Raw genomic sequence first — 17,917 nt, 5'->3', positions numbered from 1 at the left:
TCCAAGGGCATCTCAAGAGTCTTCTCCAACACCACAGTTCAAAAGCATCAATTCTTTGACACTCAGCTTTCTTTATAGTCCAACTATCACATCCATAGATGACTACTGGAAAAACCATAGCCTTGACTAGATGGACCTTTTTCGGGAAAGTAATGTCTCTGCTTTTTAATTGCTGTCTAGGTTGGTCATAACTTTCCTTCCAAGGAGTAAGCGTCTTAATTTCATGACTGCAGTCATCATCTGCAGTGATTTTGTAAGTGCCTAAGAGGCCATTCGGAGAAGGCAATGGCAAGCCACTCCAGTACTCTTGCCTAGAAAATCCCATGGATGGAGGAGCCTGGTAGGCTGCAGTCCATAGGGTCGCTAAGGGTCAGTCACAACTGAGCGACTTCACTTTCACTTTCACACATTGGAGAAGGAAATGGTGACCCACTCCGGGGTTCTTGCCTGGGGAATCCCAGGGACGGGGGAGCCTGGTGGGCTTCTGTCTATGGGGTCACACAGAGTCGGACACGACTGAAGTGACTTAGCAGCAGCAGTAGCAAGAGGCCATTCTTCCCAAACTATTTTCCAGAGGGGCTGTGCTGCTTTGTACTCCCATCAGCAATGTCTGAGTGATCCAGTTTTTGTACATGTTTGCCAGATTTTGATGTTATAACTATTTTAATTTTATCCATTATGATACTTTTGTAGTGGTATCCTGTGGTTTTAATTTGCATTTCTTAATGGCTAATAATGTTGAATATCTTAGTGCGATTATTTGCCATTGGCATATTCTCCTCAATTAGATGACTGTTCCTGCATTTGTTCATTTTCCATTTTTTTTAACGTTAAGTTTTAACAGTTCTTGATATATTCTAGACACAAGCTTTGTCAGACATATGATTCTTAAATATAGTTTCCAATCTCTACCTCATTTTTTCTCATAATTGGCCATTTTGCAGAGTAAAAAAATTTTATTTTGGTGAGGTACAATTTGTTGATGTTTTTCCTTTAATGAACTGTGTATTTGATGTCAAATCTAAGAACTCTTAACCAAGTTCTGTATCTTGAAGATTTTTCTATGATTTTTTCCTAAAAAAATTATAGTTTATAGTTTTATGACTACAGTCAATCAGTCAATACTTGTTTCATGACTTAACATATACACTATTTTGATAAATATTTCATAATCACTTGAGAGGACTGTTATTTTACTCAGATTTTTTATATCTTTATTGATTTTTTGTCTGTTTTTTTAATCAATAACTGAAAGATATATGGTAAAACCTACAAAGATGATTGTTCATTTTTCTATTTCTTATTTTGCTGTCAAATTTCCTTTCTAGATTTTGAAACCATGTCGTCAGAAAATTACAAATTTACTAGTGATATCTATTGCTAATGAACGGATCTGTTAATCATTATGAAATATACTGCTTTATTTTTCAAAGTACTTCTTACTTAGAGTCTATATTTTTATATTAGTATACCTACTTCAGCCTTTCTTTGATAAGTGTTTGAGTGGTACATCTTTTTACTTTTATTTTCAATTTTTTGTGTCCTTATGTTTATGCGGTATATCCTATAAATAGCATAGGGTTGTATTTTTTTTTTATGCCAAACAATTGTCATTTAATTAGAGTGTGTAGTTGTCTAGACTTAATAGAATTTCTTGTATAATTGGGTTTAAGTTTACCACCTTGCTATTTGCTTTTGCTTGCCTCATTTATCTTCTTTTTATAATTCTTTCTTCTTTGCATGTTACGGGATAATCAAATATTTGTATTGTTGCATACTTTTCTTTTATGAATTTCTTAGTAACAACTTTTAATAGTCCTCCTGTTTTATTTTTTTGTGTCCTCCTTAAGTTAATACTTTTGGAGAAGGCAATGGTAACCCACTCCAGTATTCTTGCCTGGAAAATCCCATGGACAGAGGAGCCTGGTGGTCCAGGGGGTCGCAAAGAGTTGGACATGACTGAGCGACTTTACTTATGTTAATACTTTAATTATTTCCTGAGCAATTCAGTAATCTTATAACAATTTACCTCCATTTGCCCTTTTTTAAAATATTACTGTGTTATGATATTTTTTTGTAAACAATATTACTTTATAATTACCACATATTACCCCTTCTAGTGCTTTTATTTCCTTCCTGAATCTCTGAGTTTCCATCTTTTTCATTTTTCTTCAATCTGGAGAATTTCCTGTAGTATTTCTTGCAATGTGGATATGCAATGAATTCCTTTAGCTTTTGTTCATCTGAAACTACCTTTTTTTAATTTTTAAATATATTTTCACAATCAGAATAAATCTTGTTGCTATTTTGAGAACTAATGTCTTTTTTTCTCTCAAAACTTTTTTTCTTTGCTTTAAATTTAGCAGCATGACTACCATATGATTAGGTATGGTTCTTTTTGCATTTACGATTGACCATTGAAAAACATGAGGGGTAATCTGCACATAACTTATTGATGGCCTTCTGTGTCCAAGGTTTCTCCACATCCATAAATTCAACCATCTGTGAATTGTGTAGTACTGAAGTGTTTACTACTGAAAATATCTGCATATAAATCATCCATGCAGTTCAAACCCTCATTGTTTAAGATCTGCTGTATTTAGCTTGATATTCCCTGAGATTCTTAAATTTGAGGTTTGACATTTTTCATTAATTTGGGGGGAAAAAAATCACCATTGTCCATGCAAATATTCCCCTACCAACTTTCAATTTTCTTTCCTTTCTTTCTGGAACTTCCTTTGCTTATATGATGGATATTTTTTCCCATGTCATCTCACATGTTTCTTACATTATTCTCTTTATGTCCATTCTTTTCCTTCTCTGTGCTTTAGTTTGGATTGACCTGTCTTTAAATTCACTTATGTATCCCGGAACTTCCCAAGTGGTGCTAGTGGTAAAGAACCCACCTATCAATGCAGGAAATGTAACAGATGAAGGTTCAATTTCTGAGTAGGGAAGATGCCTTGGAGAAAGGCATGTCAAGCCAATCTAGTATTCTGGCCTGGAGAATCTCACAGACAGAGAAGCCTGGCGGGCTACAGTCCACAGGGCCACAAAGAATTGGACAAAACTGGAGTATGTCAAAGCTGTATATTGTCATCCTGCTTATTTAACTTATATGCAGAGTACATCATGAGGAACGCTGGGCTAGAAGAAGCACAAGCTGGAATCAAGATTGCCGGGAGAAATATCAATAATCTCAGATATGCAGATGACACCACCGTTATGGCAGAAAGTGAAGAGGAACTCAAAAGCCTCTTGATGAAAGTGAAAGAGGAGAGGAACAAGTTGGCTTGAAGCTCAACATTCAGAAAACTAAGATCATGGCATCTGGTCCCATCCCATCACTTCATGGGAAATAAATGGGGAAACAGTGTCAGACTTTACTTTTTTGGGCTCCAAAATCACTGCAGATGGTGATTGTAGCCATGAAATTAAAAGACGCTTACTCCTTGGAAGGAAAGTTATGACCAACCTAGATAGCATATTAAAAGCAGAGATATTACTTTGCCAACAAAGGTCCATCTAGTCAAGGCTCTGGTTTTTCCAGTGGTCATGTATGGATGTGAGAGTTGGACTATAAAGAAAGGTGAGTGCAGAAGAATTGATGCTTTTGAACTGGGGTGTTGGAGAAGACTCTTGAGAGTCCCTTGGACTGCAAGGAGATCCAGTCAGTCCATCCTAAAGGAGATCAATCCTGGGTGTTCATTGGAAGGACTGATGCTGAAGCTGAAACTCCAATACTTTGGCTACCTCATGTGAAGAGTTGACTCATTGGAAAAGACTCTGATGCTGGGAGGGATTGGGGGCAGGAGGAGAAGGGGAGGAGAGAGGATGGGATGGCTGGATGGCATCACCGACTCGATGGACATGAGTTTGAGTGAACTCCGGGAGTTGGTGATGGACAGGGAGGCCTGGCGTGCTGAGATTCATGGGGTTGCAAAGCGTCGGACACTACTGAGACTGAACTGAACTGATTTATGATTTTTATAAAATTGAGGTTTATTTAGCCATTATTTCCTCAAATATTTATTTCTTCTGTTGACTAAAAAATATGGTCACAACCTGAAAGTAGAGAGTTAGTTATTTTATTTGGTGGGAATGTTCAGGACTTCGATCCCAGGAGATTCAAAGTTTTCTCAGTCTGTTCAGTCGCTTAGTCGAGTTTGACTCTTTGAGACCCCGCAGCATGCCAGGCCTCCCTATCCATCACCAACTTCCGGAGTTTACCCAAGCTCATGTCCATTGAGTTGGTGATGCCATCCAACTGTCTCATCCTCTGTCGTCCCCTTCTCCTTTCTCTCACCTTCAATCTTTCCCAGCATCAGGGTCTTTTCCAATGAGTCAGGTCTTCCCATTAGGTGGTCAAAGTATTGGAGTTTCAGCTTCAGCATCAGTCCTTCCAATGAATATTCAGGACTGATTTCCTTTAGGATGGACTCGTTGGATCTCCTTGAGAGTCTCCAAGGGACTCTCAAGAGTCTTCTCCAACACCACAGTTCTAAAGCATTATTTCTTTGGTGCTCAGCTTTCTTTATAGTCCAATTCTCACATCCATAGATGACTACTGGAAAAACCATAACCTTGACTAGATGGACCTTTGTTGGCAAAGTAATGTCTCTGCTTTTTAATATGCACCTTAGGTTGGTCATAGCTTTCCTCCAAGGAGTAAACATTTTCTCAGTAGCTCTGGGAAAACTGCTCCAAGGAGGCAGGAGGGGAAAATAGGCTATATACCTGTTTGCAACAAAGGGAGCAGGCAGTCTGAAAATCAAATATCAGGTATCAGGTTAAGGAATTTAGCATTCTGTGTATGGGAAGATGTAAGCTTCTGGGCTCACTGAATTAATTTCTCCCATATGCACATCAATTATGAGGCCAGTCCTATTTCGTTGCTTCTTGCATTCCTCCAGCTTCTCAGCAATCACCATGGGGGTTGGCAGCATCCACTGGATTACAGTTTTGGGAGCCCTCATTAACATTTGGAGGCCAGAAATCACTATGGCTGTGACATTTTTTGTTTATTAATATAGCAGGAGATATTTTCACTTCACACACTGCTCTCCTTTTCCTCCTTTGGAGATTACAGTTGCACTTTATTAGGGTACCCACAGTTGTCTAACAGCTCACTGAGCATTCACTGTTTTCTTTTTTAGTGTCTTTCCTGTCTGTTTCAATTTGTGTAGTCTGCATTGCTTTGTCTTTAAATATCCCAGTCTTTTCCTCTGTAGGGCAAAATCCAGTGTTAATTTACCTTAGCATATTTTTTTCAATCCAGACATTAGAGAGTTTTGAATTCTAGGAGTTCAATGAGGGTAGTTTTTTATGTTTTTGGTATCTCAAGCTAATATCCTCCATCTTTCATCCAACTTATTGAACATATGTAGTACAGTCTTAATAAGTGTGTTAGTATATTAAAAAGCAGAGACATTACTTTGCCAACAAAGGTCCATCTAGTCAAGGCTATGGTTTTTCCAGTGGTCATGTATGGATGTGAGAGTTGGACTGTGAAGAAAGCTGATCGCCGAAGAATCGATGCTTTTGAACTGTGGTGCTGGAGAAGACTCTTGAGAGTCCCTTGGACTGCAAGGAGATCCAACCAGTCCATTCTAAAGGAGATCAATCCTGGGTGTTCACTGGAAGGACTGATACTAAAGCTGAAACTCCAATACTTTGGCCACCTCATGAGATGAGTTGACTCACTGGAAAAGACTCTGATGCTGGGAGGGATTGGGGGCAAGAGGAGAAGGGGTGACAGAGCATGAGATGACTGAATGGCATCACCGACTCAATGGATGTGAGTTTGAGTGAACTCCGGGAGTTGGTGATGGACAGGGAGGCCTGACGTGCTGTGATTCATGGGGTCGCAAAGAGTTGGACACGACTGAACTGAACTGAACTGAATGTCCTTGAATGCTAATTATGTCATCTTTGTCATTTCTGGTTGGTACCAATTTACTGATACTTCTTCTCATTTTGAGTTAAATTTTTCTACTTCTTTTCATGGCTAGGTTTTTTTTTTTTATTTGATTCTAGACATTACAAATTGTAGACATTGAAATACTCTTTGTTTTTGTAAATGTTCTTATTGTAGTTTCATGATGCAGTTAATTTTCTTTGAAATATTTCAATCCTTTCTGGTAATGATTTTAAACTTTGTTAGGTGTAACAGAGCTCATTTAATCTAGGGTTAATTTTCCTCTCCTACTGATACAAAATCTTTTTTGTTTGCTCTATGTGTGATGGTTAATTATACGTGTCAACTTGATTAGGGATGTCCAAAGAGCTAAAACTTTATTTTTGGGTTTGTCTGTGAAGATGTTACTGAAAATTAACATTTGAGTTAGTAGACTGAATGAAGAAGATCACTGATGTGGGTGGGCATCATCTATTCCACAGAGGGCATGAATAAAACAAAAAGGTAGAAGAAAGACAAATTTGCTCTTTTTGCTTTAGTTGGGACATCCATCTTCTCCCATGTTGGTGTATCAGTGCTGCTGGTCCTTGGGCCTTCAGACTTGGACCATCACTTAAAGTACTGGCTCTCCAATTCTCTAGCCTTTCGACTTGGACTGAATTACACACTGACTTTCTTGATTCTCCAGCTTGCAGTGGTAGATCTTAGGTCTTCTCAGACTTTCTAATTGTGTAAGCCAATTTCTATAATAAATCATTTTGAGTCTTTTGTTCTCAAGTCTTGGATAGTCTTTTTGCACATGTGCTGATAAGTACTTAGCTGGAGATTCAAGGAAGATCTCTATAGATCTCTGGAGTTCTCTCTCTGTGCAGCTCTCTTCTCATCAATATTACGTTTTGTGAAGTCTAGCCTCCTTGTTTCTCCTCTGTCCCAGCTCTGTCTTTTCAGTTTAGAGAGCTTACTGGAATCTTCTTAGTTTTCCCCTCCCTGTGCTGTTACATGTGACTTCTCTCCAGGAAGTAAGTTGTTGTAATCATAGGGTTTACTTCTTTGTTTTCCTAACTCTCAGAGATAACTATCCTTGGTGTTCTTTATGTCCAATATATTGAAAACTGTCTTTTCATATTTGTTTCCAATTTTAAAGTTATTTCATTTGGTAGGGTAAATCTAGTCCCCGTTTTTCTATCTTGGTTGATAGTGGGAGTCTTCGTCAAGCAATTTTATTTTAGAAAATCTTTACAAACATTGTTTTCTTTTAAATTCAAATACATTATAGACAAGTGAGTCTTCCTTTCTACATTCTAATAGTTATGATTAACATAAAAAGTCCTTAGTAATTAAATAGGGTTCCTTCCAAGTCATTTAAAATCTAATAATTTCATTTAGTCTAATTGGGTCTGAAGAAAGAGTAAATATTCTTCAATGAACAGTTATTTCCAGGAAATATGTTTCTTAAGAATTCATAGGATTGTTAGGGGAAGCACACTGATTAAAACCACCCACCCTGGCTAGGCACGATAGTAACCATTTGCATGAATTGTTTTATGACAGAAGGTCCTGGTAAGGAACACGGAACTAATAAGGCTCCACCAACCGGAAGAGTTTGGGAAAGGTCAAAAGGAGACACCACATGTCTGACCACCTCCCAGAATCCTTCTTTCTGGCATCTATCTTGGCTGAACAAGGTTTACACCACCAGGAAGTACTCTGAGTCAGAATGATTGGCTCAAGACAACCTGGAAACTAATCCCATTGTCATAAAACCCGAGACTGCAAGCCATGTGACACAACTGTTCTCCTTGGTTCTCTTACCCTTCTGCTCTCCACCTGGGTGCCCTTCCCAATAAAGTCTCTTACTTTGTCAGCAGATGTGTTTCCTCAGACAATTCATTTTCGAGTGTTAGACAAGAGCCCAGTTTTGGGCCCGGGAAGGGGTCCCCCTTCCTGCAACAGGATCATAGAATTTTATTGCTAAGAACATTCATTTGAATTTGTTTTTGACCACTTTTATTTTGTGATAAAGATACGGAGACCCACACTGCAGAGATGCTTTGACAAAAACCATCAGTGGCAAGCATTTAACCAAAGTAAATGATAGATATACTTGTACCAGCAGGCCCAGATTATAATTGGATTATTTTTATTTTAGGTGGTTGTGATGGAGCATATATTTTTCGTAGAAACAATGCAGTGAATTTGAATCTATATTGTTAACATTGTATCATGAACACAGACAGGTACATTTTAGGTTAAACAGGTTTTTGTAAACTGATATTTGAACCAGTCACTGATGCTACTAGAGAAAAATGTATTTGGACTCTGTATCAGAATACAAAGCAATCATTTTCCCTTCCTGGTTTCTGTAGGTTTCTGTCAGTGGTTTTAATTGATAGAAGTGTCATTCAAGCATTTTTTTTTAAACAGCAAATTGTTAACTTGCTCTATTTCTTAATCAACAATAAAAAACTCTTTTGAATGAAAAAAAAAGGGATATTTTCCTGAGAAGACATAGGGTATTTAGATTTAGACTGAGTATTTCTTTCTCAGAAAAATTTATCTGCATTTCTATTTGATATTCGATGTTTGTATGTTGGAGACATCCTTTATCTGTCAGGCCGAATTTACCCTTAGGCTCTGTGGCTTGTATTTTCTTTGTGTTTAGTTCTAGATGAAGTGTTATAGGGAATGAAATGAAGATAACAAAATAATGTCATTAAGCAGTTATAATTCTAGGAATTTATTCTAATGATATTATTAGAAAAATGTGAAAAGGTATTTGTATAAAGCTGTTTATCTCAGTATTGTTTATAATAACAAAAGTTAGAAACAATTAAATGCCCATCAGTGGGAGTCTGGTTTAAATAAATCATTGACTAAATGTACAATGGTAAGCTTCACAGTCATTATAAATTATGCTTATCAATATGAAAAGATACTCATAATTAACTACTAAATGAAAAGAAGATTCATCAAAAAATAAAAAGGTTAAAATCAGCTTTTAGTATGTGACCTAATTAGTTAAAATTTTATGTAGGCATGCATGTGTGTGTGTGTTTATAAAGGGTGACTTGTCTATTAATGTATTAACCAAAATGTTAGTATGGTTAGTTCTCTGATTAATAGGACTGAATTTACTTCCTTCTTCACATTTTATTTTATTTATAAATCTTACTACAAATAGAAATAAGACTTCATTTTGAAAAAAAATTAAGAATTCATACTCTGTGAGATTTCAGTGTAGAGAGTCAAAAACAATCAGCAAAGAATATGAAATATGCAAATAAACATATGTTATCAGACATGGAGTGGTAAAAGTTAGGAAAAGAGAAAATATATGTGAGTTTTACAGATGAGCTAGTTCTGGACCTTGGCTTTGGGAGAAAACACAGAGATTGGGTGGGAGAAAGAGAAAGTAAAGCATTTCAGTGTGTGATATAAGTAAGAAAGACAGACGTGATTTGGTGGGCTGGTAGTGGGTAGTGGTGGAAATAAAATTGCAAGGGAAAATCAAATCCAAAGTACTTTCTAAGATCTGCAAAAACCACACCAAGTGCATTTGAACATCTTGTCTACTTTTGGTTACTTTTTAAAATTGAAATAAAGTTGATTTACATTATGTTAGTTTCAGGTGTACAGCATAGTGATTCAATATTTCTATAGATTATATTCTCCTGATGCTGGGAAAGATTGAAGGTGGAAGGAGAAGGGGGTGACAGAGGACGAGATGGCTAGATAGTATTACTGACCCAACGGACAAGAATTCGAGCAAATTCTGGGAGATAGTGAAGTGTAGGGGAGCCTGGCGTGCTACAGTACATCAGGCCACAAAACGTTGAATGACTTAGTGACTGAACAACAGCAACATTTAAAGTTATTATAAAACAATGGCTATATTTCCCTGTGCTATACAATATCTTGTTGCTTATGTATTTTATACACAGTAGTTGGTATCTCTCTCTCTCTTTTTTTTTAGTTTAATCCACCCCGGGTATCTCTTAATCTATATCCCTATGTTGCCCACTCTTCCCTCTCCCCATTGTTAACCACTAGCTTGTTCTCCACGTCTGTGAGTCTTTTTCTGTTTTGTTGCCTATATTTAGTTGCTTTATTTTTTATATTCCATATATAAGTGATAACAGAGAGTATTTGTTTTCCTCTGTCTGACCGTTTGCTAAGCATGATACTCTCTAGGTCCATCCACATTGTTGCAACATGGCGTTATTTCATTCTTTTCTATGGCAGAGTAATATTCCCTTGTAGAAATATATATATATATACATATATATATATGTATGTATACACACACATACCATGTCTTCTTTATCCATTCATCTATTGATGGTCACAGGTTTCTTTCACATCTTAGCTGTTGCAAATAATGCTGCTGTGAACTTTGGGGTGCATGTATCTTTTCAATTAAGGTTCTCACTGTCTTCAAATATATACCCAAAAGTGGAATTTCTGGGTTTTATAGTATTAATAGTTCTATTTTTAGTTTTTCAAGTAACCTTCATCCTGCACCAATTTACATTCCCACCAACACCCTCACCACTATTTGTTGTGTTCTTTTTGATGATAGCTGTTGTGATAGGTTTGAGATGATATCTCATTGTGATTTTGATTTGCATTTGTCTGATGATTAGTGATGTTGAGCATCTTTTTATATGCCTGTTGGTTATCTGCACATCCCCTTTGGAAAAATGTCTATCCAGGTTTTCTGTTAATTTTTAAATTGGGTTGTTTGTTTTTTGATATTGTGTTGTATGAGCTGATTTTTTCCCCCACTGTGTTGACATTTGTACTGATGACATAAAATTATTTGTGGGTAGAAGCACCGATGGCTTAGCATGAATCAAAGCAATGGCACAAAGTGTTATAGAGATTTTTTTTCACTGCCATGTATTTACATCAGAACAATCTATTTTACTGAAGAATGTTCTCAATGATGCAGTATGAGGTATTAATTTTATTAAATCTCAAACTTTGAGTACGTATCATTTTTAATATTCTGGATGATGAAATAGGTTATATATTTAAAGCACTCTGTTGTGTATTGAAGTACAAAGATCATGTTGAGAAAAAGCACTTATGTAATTGTTTGAGCTGTAACCTAACTAGACCTTTTTTTTTTTTTTTTGATGGAGCAACTTTTTTTTTTTTCTTGAAAGTATGACTATCAGACAAATTACAGGTATTTAGACTTGGTTATTTGGAAGATATATTCTTCAAACATGAACAAAGTAAGTCTTTCTCTTCAAGAAACCATTTATCTTTACATGGTTTTGTTTGTTGCCAATGACTAGCTTTTGCATGAAAATGAAAATGTAGAAAACTTTTATCTGCTGCTGTGAGTTTTGTTGCTAGTTCACACTCAAAGATTTTCCTGAGAGGATGAGGAGAGACATTTAAAATTATTTTTTAACATTGGATAATAAAATGTAGCCAGCATTTGGAAGATCAACATAACTCAGTGAACCAACATTTTCCAAATGACCAGTACATTGTTACCAAATCATGCATGTGGAAAAGATCAATTCATTGTGCAAGACAAGCCAATAGATATTAATGGAACAGAGTAGAATAAGTTCAGCGATGTGTTTCAGATTACACATTGCAACTAACCTGTAAGATAGTACTCCTTGGTGAGTTTTGGTGTAGTATCAGAGAAGACCTGTCCACAGTTCACTGAAAAGACTATTAAAATATTACTCCATTTTCCAACTACCCATCTGTGTGAGACAGTTTTTCTTCATATCTTTCAACTAAAATAGTATATCCTAAAAATTGAATGCAATAGCAGATTTAAGAATCCAGATGTCTTCTTTTAATTCAGAGAGTAAAGAGAGTTTTTCCAAATGAAATATAATAATTTCTTGTTAGGGATAATATAGTTATTTTTTATAAATGTTAGCATGTGATGGATTTAATTATTATTATTTTAAGTGAATAAATAAATATTTTTAAATGACCAATTTTAGCTTCTGGAGTTCCACTGGTAGCTCAGTCAGTAAAGAATCTACCTGCAGTACAGGAGACCAAGATTTGATTCCTGGGTCAGGAAGATCCCCTGGAGAAGGAAATGGCAAACCACCCCAGTATCCTTGCCTGGAAAATCCCATAGACAGAGGGAGCCTGATGGGCTGCAGTCCATGGGGGTCACAAAGAGGTGGGCATGACTGAGTGACTAATACTTTTAGTTTCTAACATAGTGAATATTAATAGATGTGACCCACATAAACAAATCTTCTTTGGGGTGCTCAGTAATTATTAAGGTTGAAGAGGGCTCTGAAACCTCTAAGTTTGTGAATTGCTGGCCTAGGTCATTCTGTGCTTCTTGACTCAATTTCCCTGTGACCTATGCCTCCTATCTAGGGTTGATTCTGTGTTGTTTATTGCACCAGCTACAAACACCCATACAGTAGCCTTGATCCAGTGACAGCCTCAAATATTCCTTGAGGTACCACTTATTACCCCCTCACCTTCTTCACTCCCACTCACGAATAGGTGTTTGCCTTTCTTTCTTCTTTAATAGTTTCAATTTTAATTTGTATAAAACTTAATTGCCTGACATGTAGGTTGAATGGTAACCAACATAAATTGTAAGTATGAAACCCACAGGCTTGTACAACAGAAAAAGAATAATGCTTCCAATATTTACAACTGGCAATGAAGAATTACTTTACATAAAACAGGTTTTTGCAATAGAGCAGAAAATTTTACTTGTATCTTCTATTGAGAACCATACTGGTATGAAAAAAGTATCACCATAAAATTATAAAATATTTGTAATTCATCCTTCCCCTGTGTTCTAAGAAAAATGGGATTTAAGGAAGAAACAATTATTTCATGGGTAACAGTGGCAATATAGGTTACTCATTTCAAGTCACTATTTTTGTGTTGGTAACTAAGAAAAACAAAAAATCTAGAATATTGCTGGTGCCTCTTCCTTTTTTTTCTCTTTAAAATTTTATTTTAATTTTTATTGGAATATAACTGATTTAAATACAATGTTGTGTTAGCTTCACTGTACGGCAAAAAGAATCAGTTATATATGTGTCGATCTCAATCTCCCAAATTATCCCTCTACATCTCTCCTCCCGGTAACCATAAATTTGTTTTCTACATCTGTGACTTTTTGTTCTGTAAATAAGTTCACTTGTACTATTTTTTAGATTCCACATATAAGTGATATCATATGGTATTTGTCTTTGTCTGACTTCATGCAGTATATAATCTCCAGGTCCATCCATATTGCTGCAAGTGGCATTATTTCCTTATTTTTTATGGCTGAGTAATATTTCATTGTGTATATGTATCACATCTTCTTTATCTATTCCTTTGTCAATGGACATTTATGTTGCTTCTATTTCTTGGCTATTGTAAATAGTGCTGCTACAAATATTGGAGTGCACATATCTTTTTGAGTTACAGTTTTCTCTGAAATGTGCTGAGGAGTGGGATTGCTGGATTATATGGGTTGCAAAGAGTCAAACATTCATGCACACATGGTAACTCTATTTTTAATTTTTTTAAGGAACTGCCATACTGTTCTCCATAGTGGCTGTACATTCCCACTCACAGTATAGGAGGGTTTCCTTTTCTCCACACTAGAAATGCAGGTCAAAACTACAATGAGATGTCACCTCATACTTGCCAGAATGACCGCCATAAAAAATCTACAAACAATAAATGCTGCCTTTCTTTCTAATGGGTGGGGAAGTATCTCTTTTTCTGCTGTCCTCTGGGAATTGTTTTTGTGTGTGACGCTCCTGTGCAGTTATTTGGCCACTCAAGGACAGAGTTCCTTTAATTGTCTTCATCTCAGGATGCCTGGATATTATCCAGAAGGGTAAGTCGAAGTTTACAACAGTTTAAGAACAGTTCACACTACTCCTGGCAACATGGCCACCTTTCCTCTCACTATGATTGTTGAACTGAGGTCCATCTGCCTGACTCTCCCATAAGTAGGGATTTCCCATTCTGAGGCATATTGTTTCTTCCTGAAAGCCGGTGCTTTTAGACAATTCCCCTGATCATTGAATCAGGACTTGAGCTGTTTTCACTAGTGAGATTTCTGTGTCAATTCTGTGTCTGATACGGATCAAAACCTGGTTTTACATTGTGTATGTGTGTATGCTGAGTCGTGTCTGACTCTTTTGTGACCCCACGGACTGTAGCCCTCCAGGTGCCTCTGTCCATGGGATTCTCCAGGCAAGAATACTGGAGTGGGTTGCCATTTCCTCCTTCAGGGGATTTTCCTGACCCAGGAATTGAACCTGCATCTTTTGCACCTCCTGCATTGGCAGGAGGATTGTTTTCCACTGAGCCACCTGGGAAGTCTAGTTTTAGCATTGGATCTCTGTTGATTTTATTCCATTGTATGACTGAAAAGAGGAATCTCTGTTGCTGTGGGTTTGTTTATTTCTAACCTGAATCCCTGCTTTAATCTTTGAAAGATTCAGCTGACTTATTGCCCTGAATTAGACTGCACAGTTCTTTTTCTGCTTTGTTAGCTTCCTCCCCAAGGACCACTGGAGACAGGCACTGGGAAAGACAGTCCTGGAAGTTTCTTGGGGGCATGACAGCACCAGTGATGCTTGTTTTGCTATTTTTTAATCCAAGTATTCTTTTCTCTGATTCAAATTCACTTTGATGCTCTGTTTGTTATTTTAAGCTGCAAATACAAGCCCCTCCAGAATAAAGATAATTGGTATATGTGGTTCACAAGTAAATGAATAACTCTGACACCCATTGGCAGAAGCTTTGGGGTCAATAAACATATAGGCCTTAATCCCTAGCTTCAGAGTTAACTATAATATTCTGTGAGAAGAATTCTAGCATATGCTTTCACTTCTTATAATTGTGTGAAATTTGGTGTTCACCAGTTTTTCTGTGTCCCAAAACTCCCTGTGGCCTAACTCTAGGCAATTTATCTGAGTCAGCAGGTATCTTATAAATAAGCTAAAATCTGTATAACTAAGTGAGAATCGCACTCATAAAAGTTGGAAAAAAGACGCTTGTAGTCATAAAAGTTGGAAAGGACCTTTACAGGCTGTTTGTATATAGCTTTAGTGATTATACAATTCATTTTTAGAGACTGACCTCCCTGGTGGGGTCATCATCACTTTCTTGTAATTCAGAAGCTAATTCTTGGCATTTTCTTGAGGTCACAGGTTCTTCACTTTAATTTTTATTTTGGTCCCATCTTTATTGCAAAAATTCTCTCACATTAAAAATGGATCAGTTCCCCGCTTGGTTCAAAATCCAACCTCCATGTCCATCATTGTATCTATTGATTTCCAGTGATCTCGTGCTAACTCTAATCCTCTCACAGCAGTGTTTCTTGGCCTTGTCTTTATTAGAGGTGCTCAAATCTTTTACGTAATGTTTAGGGAAATGTTAGTCCATGGAACAATAAACTCCAAAATTACAGTAACTTCCAATAACATTGTATTTCTCACTCTCCCGTCTTAAGCAATTCTCTAGCATATGGTGCTTCAAGGACCCAGCTTTCTCCATCTTGTGGCTCCTTCTTCCTTTACGGTCTCAGCACTGTCTTGCTACAGCTGGCAGATGGTGAAAGAGAGACTGGAGAAGGCTTACTGCTTCTTAGGTGCCTTCATGCAGAAGTGTGATATGATATTTGTACACACCTTCCATTGGTGGGAGCTATTCATGGGCCCACCAGGATTCAAGGGGAACTGGATGTCATTGCGGCTCAACACCTGTTCCCCAACAATAACTCTACAGTACAGAAAAGGAAACACAATTCTTTTTTTTTTTTTTTGTGGTAGACTATTTGTAACATAAAATCTGCCATTTTAAATAGTTTTCAGTTACAGTTCCATGGAATTAAGTCCATACACATTGGAGAAGGAAATGGCAACCCACTCCAGTACTCTTGCCTGGAGAATTCCATGGACTGAGGAGCCTGATAGGTTACAGTCCATGGGGTTGCAAAGAGTCGGACACGACTGAGCGACTTAAAAAAAAAAAAAATTGCAGTGTAACCATCATCACCACCCATCTTCAGAACTTATTTCATTTTTCTAAATTGCTCTTTACCCATCAAACAATAATTTCCCATTTCCTCCCAACCCCAGGCCTTGGAAATCACTTTACTTTCCTGTCTCTGTGAATTTGACTACTCTAGGTCCTGCATGCAAATAAAATAGTACACAAGTATTTGTCATTTTGTGTCTGGTAATGTTTTCAAGGTTTATCCATGTTGTAGCATGTGTCAGAAAGTCATTGCTTTTTAAGACTGAATAATACATCCTATTGTGCATATACATATCGTGTTCATCCACTCAGCTCTTAAAGAAGACTTTGGTTGGTTTCACTTTTGGCTATTGTGATTAATGATACTATAAACATGGGTAGACAAATATCTCTTGGAGCCTTTGCTTTCAATTTTTTTGATTATATACCCAGAAGTGGAATTTCTGGATCTTAGGGTAATTCTATTTTAAATTTCTGAGGAACTATCATACTGATTTCCATAATGGCTACACTTTTTACATTGGGGAAGCATATTTTTTGATGTGACTAATGTGTAAATTTTTTCTTTCTCCTAGTTGCCTCATATAACCAACATAACTGTATCTTACTTTTCCTCCACTCATTTCTTTCAGATAGTTAATTTGTGGAAGTTAGGTACTCTTGAATTAGTGGATTATCCAATCAAACCACATCAAAACTGGGACATGTGCTTTTGGAAGGATGATCTCAAGTGCTCAGAGGTTGAGCGTTTCCTTCATTGGGAAAGAGATTCTTAACAGGAAAACTTTCAGCTCCACCCTATTATACTAGGAGATGCTTCCCCCACTTAATTAGTGCTGGGTCTCTAGGGAAAGAATAGTTATTTGTCAACAACTCAGTGACTGAATCATACTTGTTACACCTCCTCATTTTAAAGTTTAATTAGTATTGTTTCTCTTGCTTGAATAGTTTTAAAATTCACATCTCACTTTATTTCTTGTTATTTCAGACCAGCCATGCTGATTTCAGGTGGTGCTAGTGGTAAAGAACCTGACTGCCAATGCAGGAGACATAAGAGACATGGGTTCAGTCTCTAGGTCAGAAAGATCTCTTGGAAAAGGAAATGGCAATCCCCTCCAGTATTCTTGCCTGGAGAATCCCATGGACAGAGGAGCCTGGAAGGATAAAATCCATAGGGTTGCACAGAGTTGAACACAACTGAAGCGACTTAGCATGCAAACAGCACACACTGATTTAAATAGTAAATGAAGCGTAACATTTGACACGTATAAGAAATGCCAACTCACAAGTCCCTGGGAATATTGGGAGTCAGAATATTGATGGTGCCCTCAGACACCATGAATCCTGGTCTCTCTTTACTCTGCTCTGTCCCTTAACTTCACAGTGGCCTGTGGAGGGGCTCTTTTCTCCACAGGACCAGACAGAGGCAAGACTGCCTTTGTCATCCAGTTATCAGTTGGGCCAGAATTTTGATCCTGGTCTGATGCTACTCACTGTTACCTAAGGAGGTGATCAGTGACACTAACTTTCCCCTCTGGAAATCAGCTTTTTCACTTGGAAACCAATAGAGATAAATTAGACTGGGAATTGAATTAGATTATCTTGCAGCCTTCTCCAAACTCTAAAACTGCCATGAGCCTCTGCTTTCCTTGGCAGTTTGAGGTTCTGTGTAATGTCTTCGCTACCTTTTATCAAAGCTAAGGAGACATTTACCAGCAGGAAGATGTTTTTCCTCACACAGATTTATTTGTGATCAAAATGTTTGAGGATTATTTTGTGTTCTTACATGGCAATACACAATCAAACACCAGATGCTCAGCATTCAAAACAAAAAAGGCAGCTGAACAATCTGATCTCTTTCATCTGATAAATTTTGATAACCAGAGGCTGACACAGAGCCCTCGGAGTGCCTCAGCCTGGGCTCCCTTCACACATGCTACCTTGCAAGCATGCCTGAAGCCATCTCTGAAGTTGTGCAAGCAAATAGCGTGAAGCTTG

Source organism: Moschus berezovskii, chromosome 14 (genome assembly GCF_049115385.1).
Source record: "Moschus berezovskii isolate FMDL1 chromosome 14, NW_MosBer_1.0, whole genome shotgun sequence".
NCBI classification, from domain to species: Eukaryota; Metazoa; Chordata; class Mammalia; order Artiodactyla; family Moschidae; genus Moschus; species Moschus berezovskii.
Note: the sequence above shows the minus strand (reverse complement) of the source record.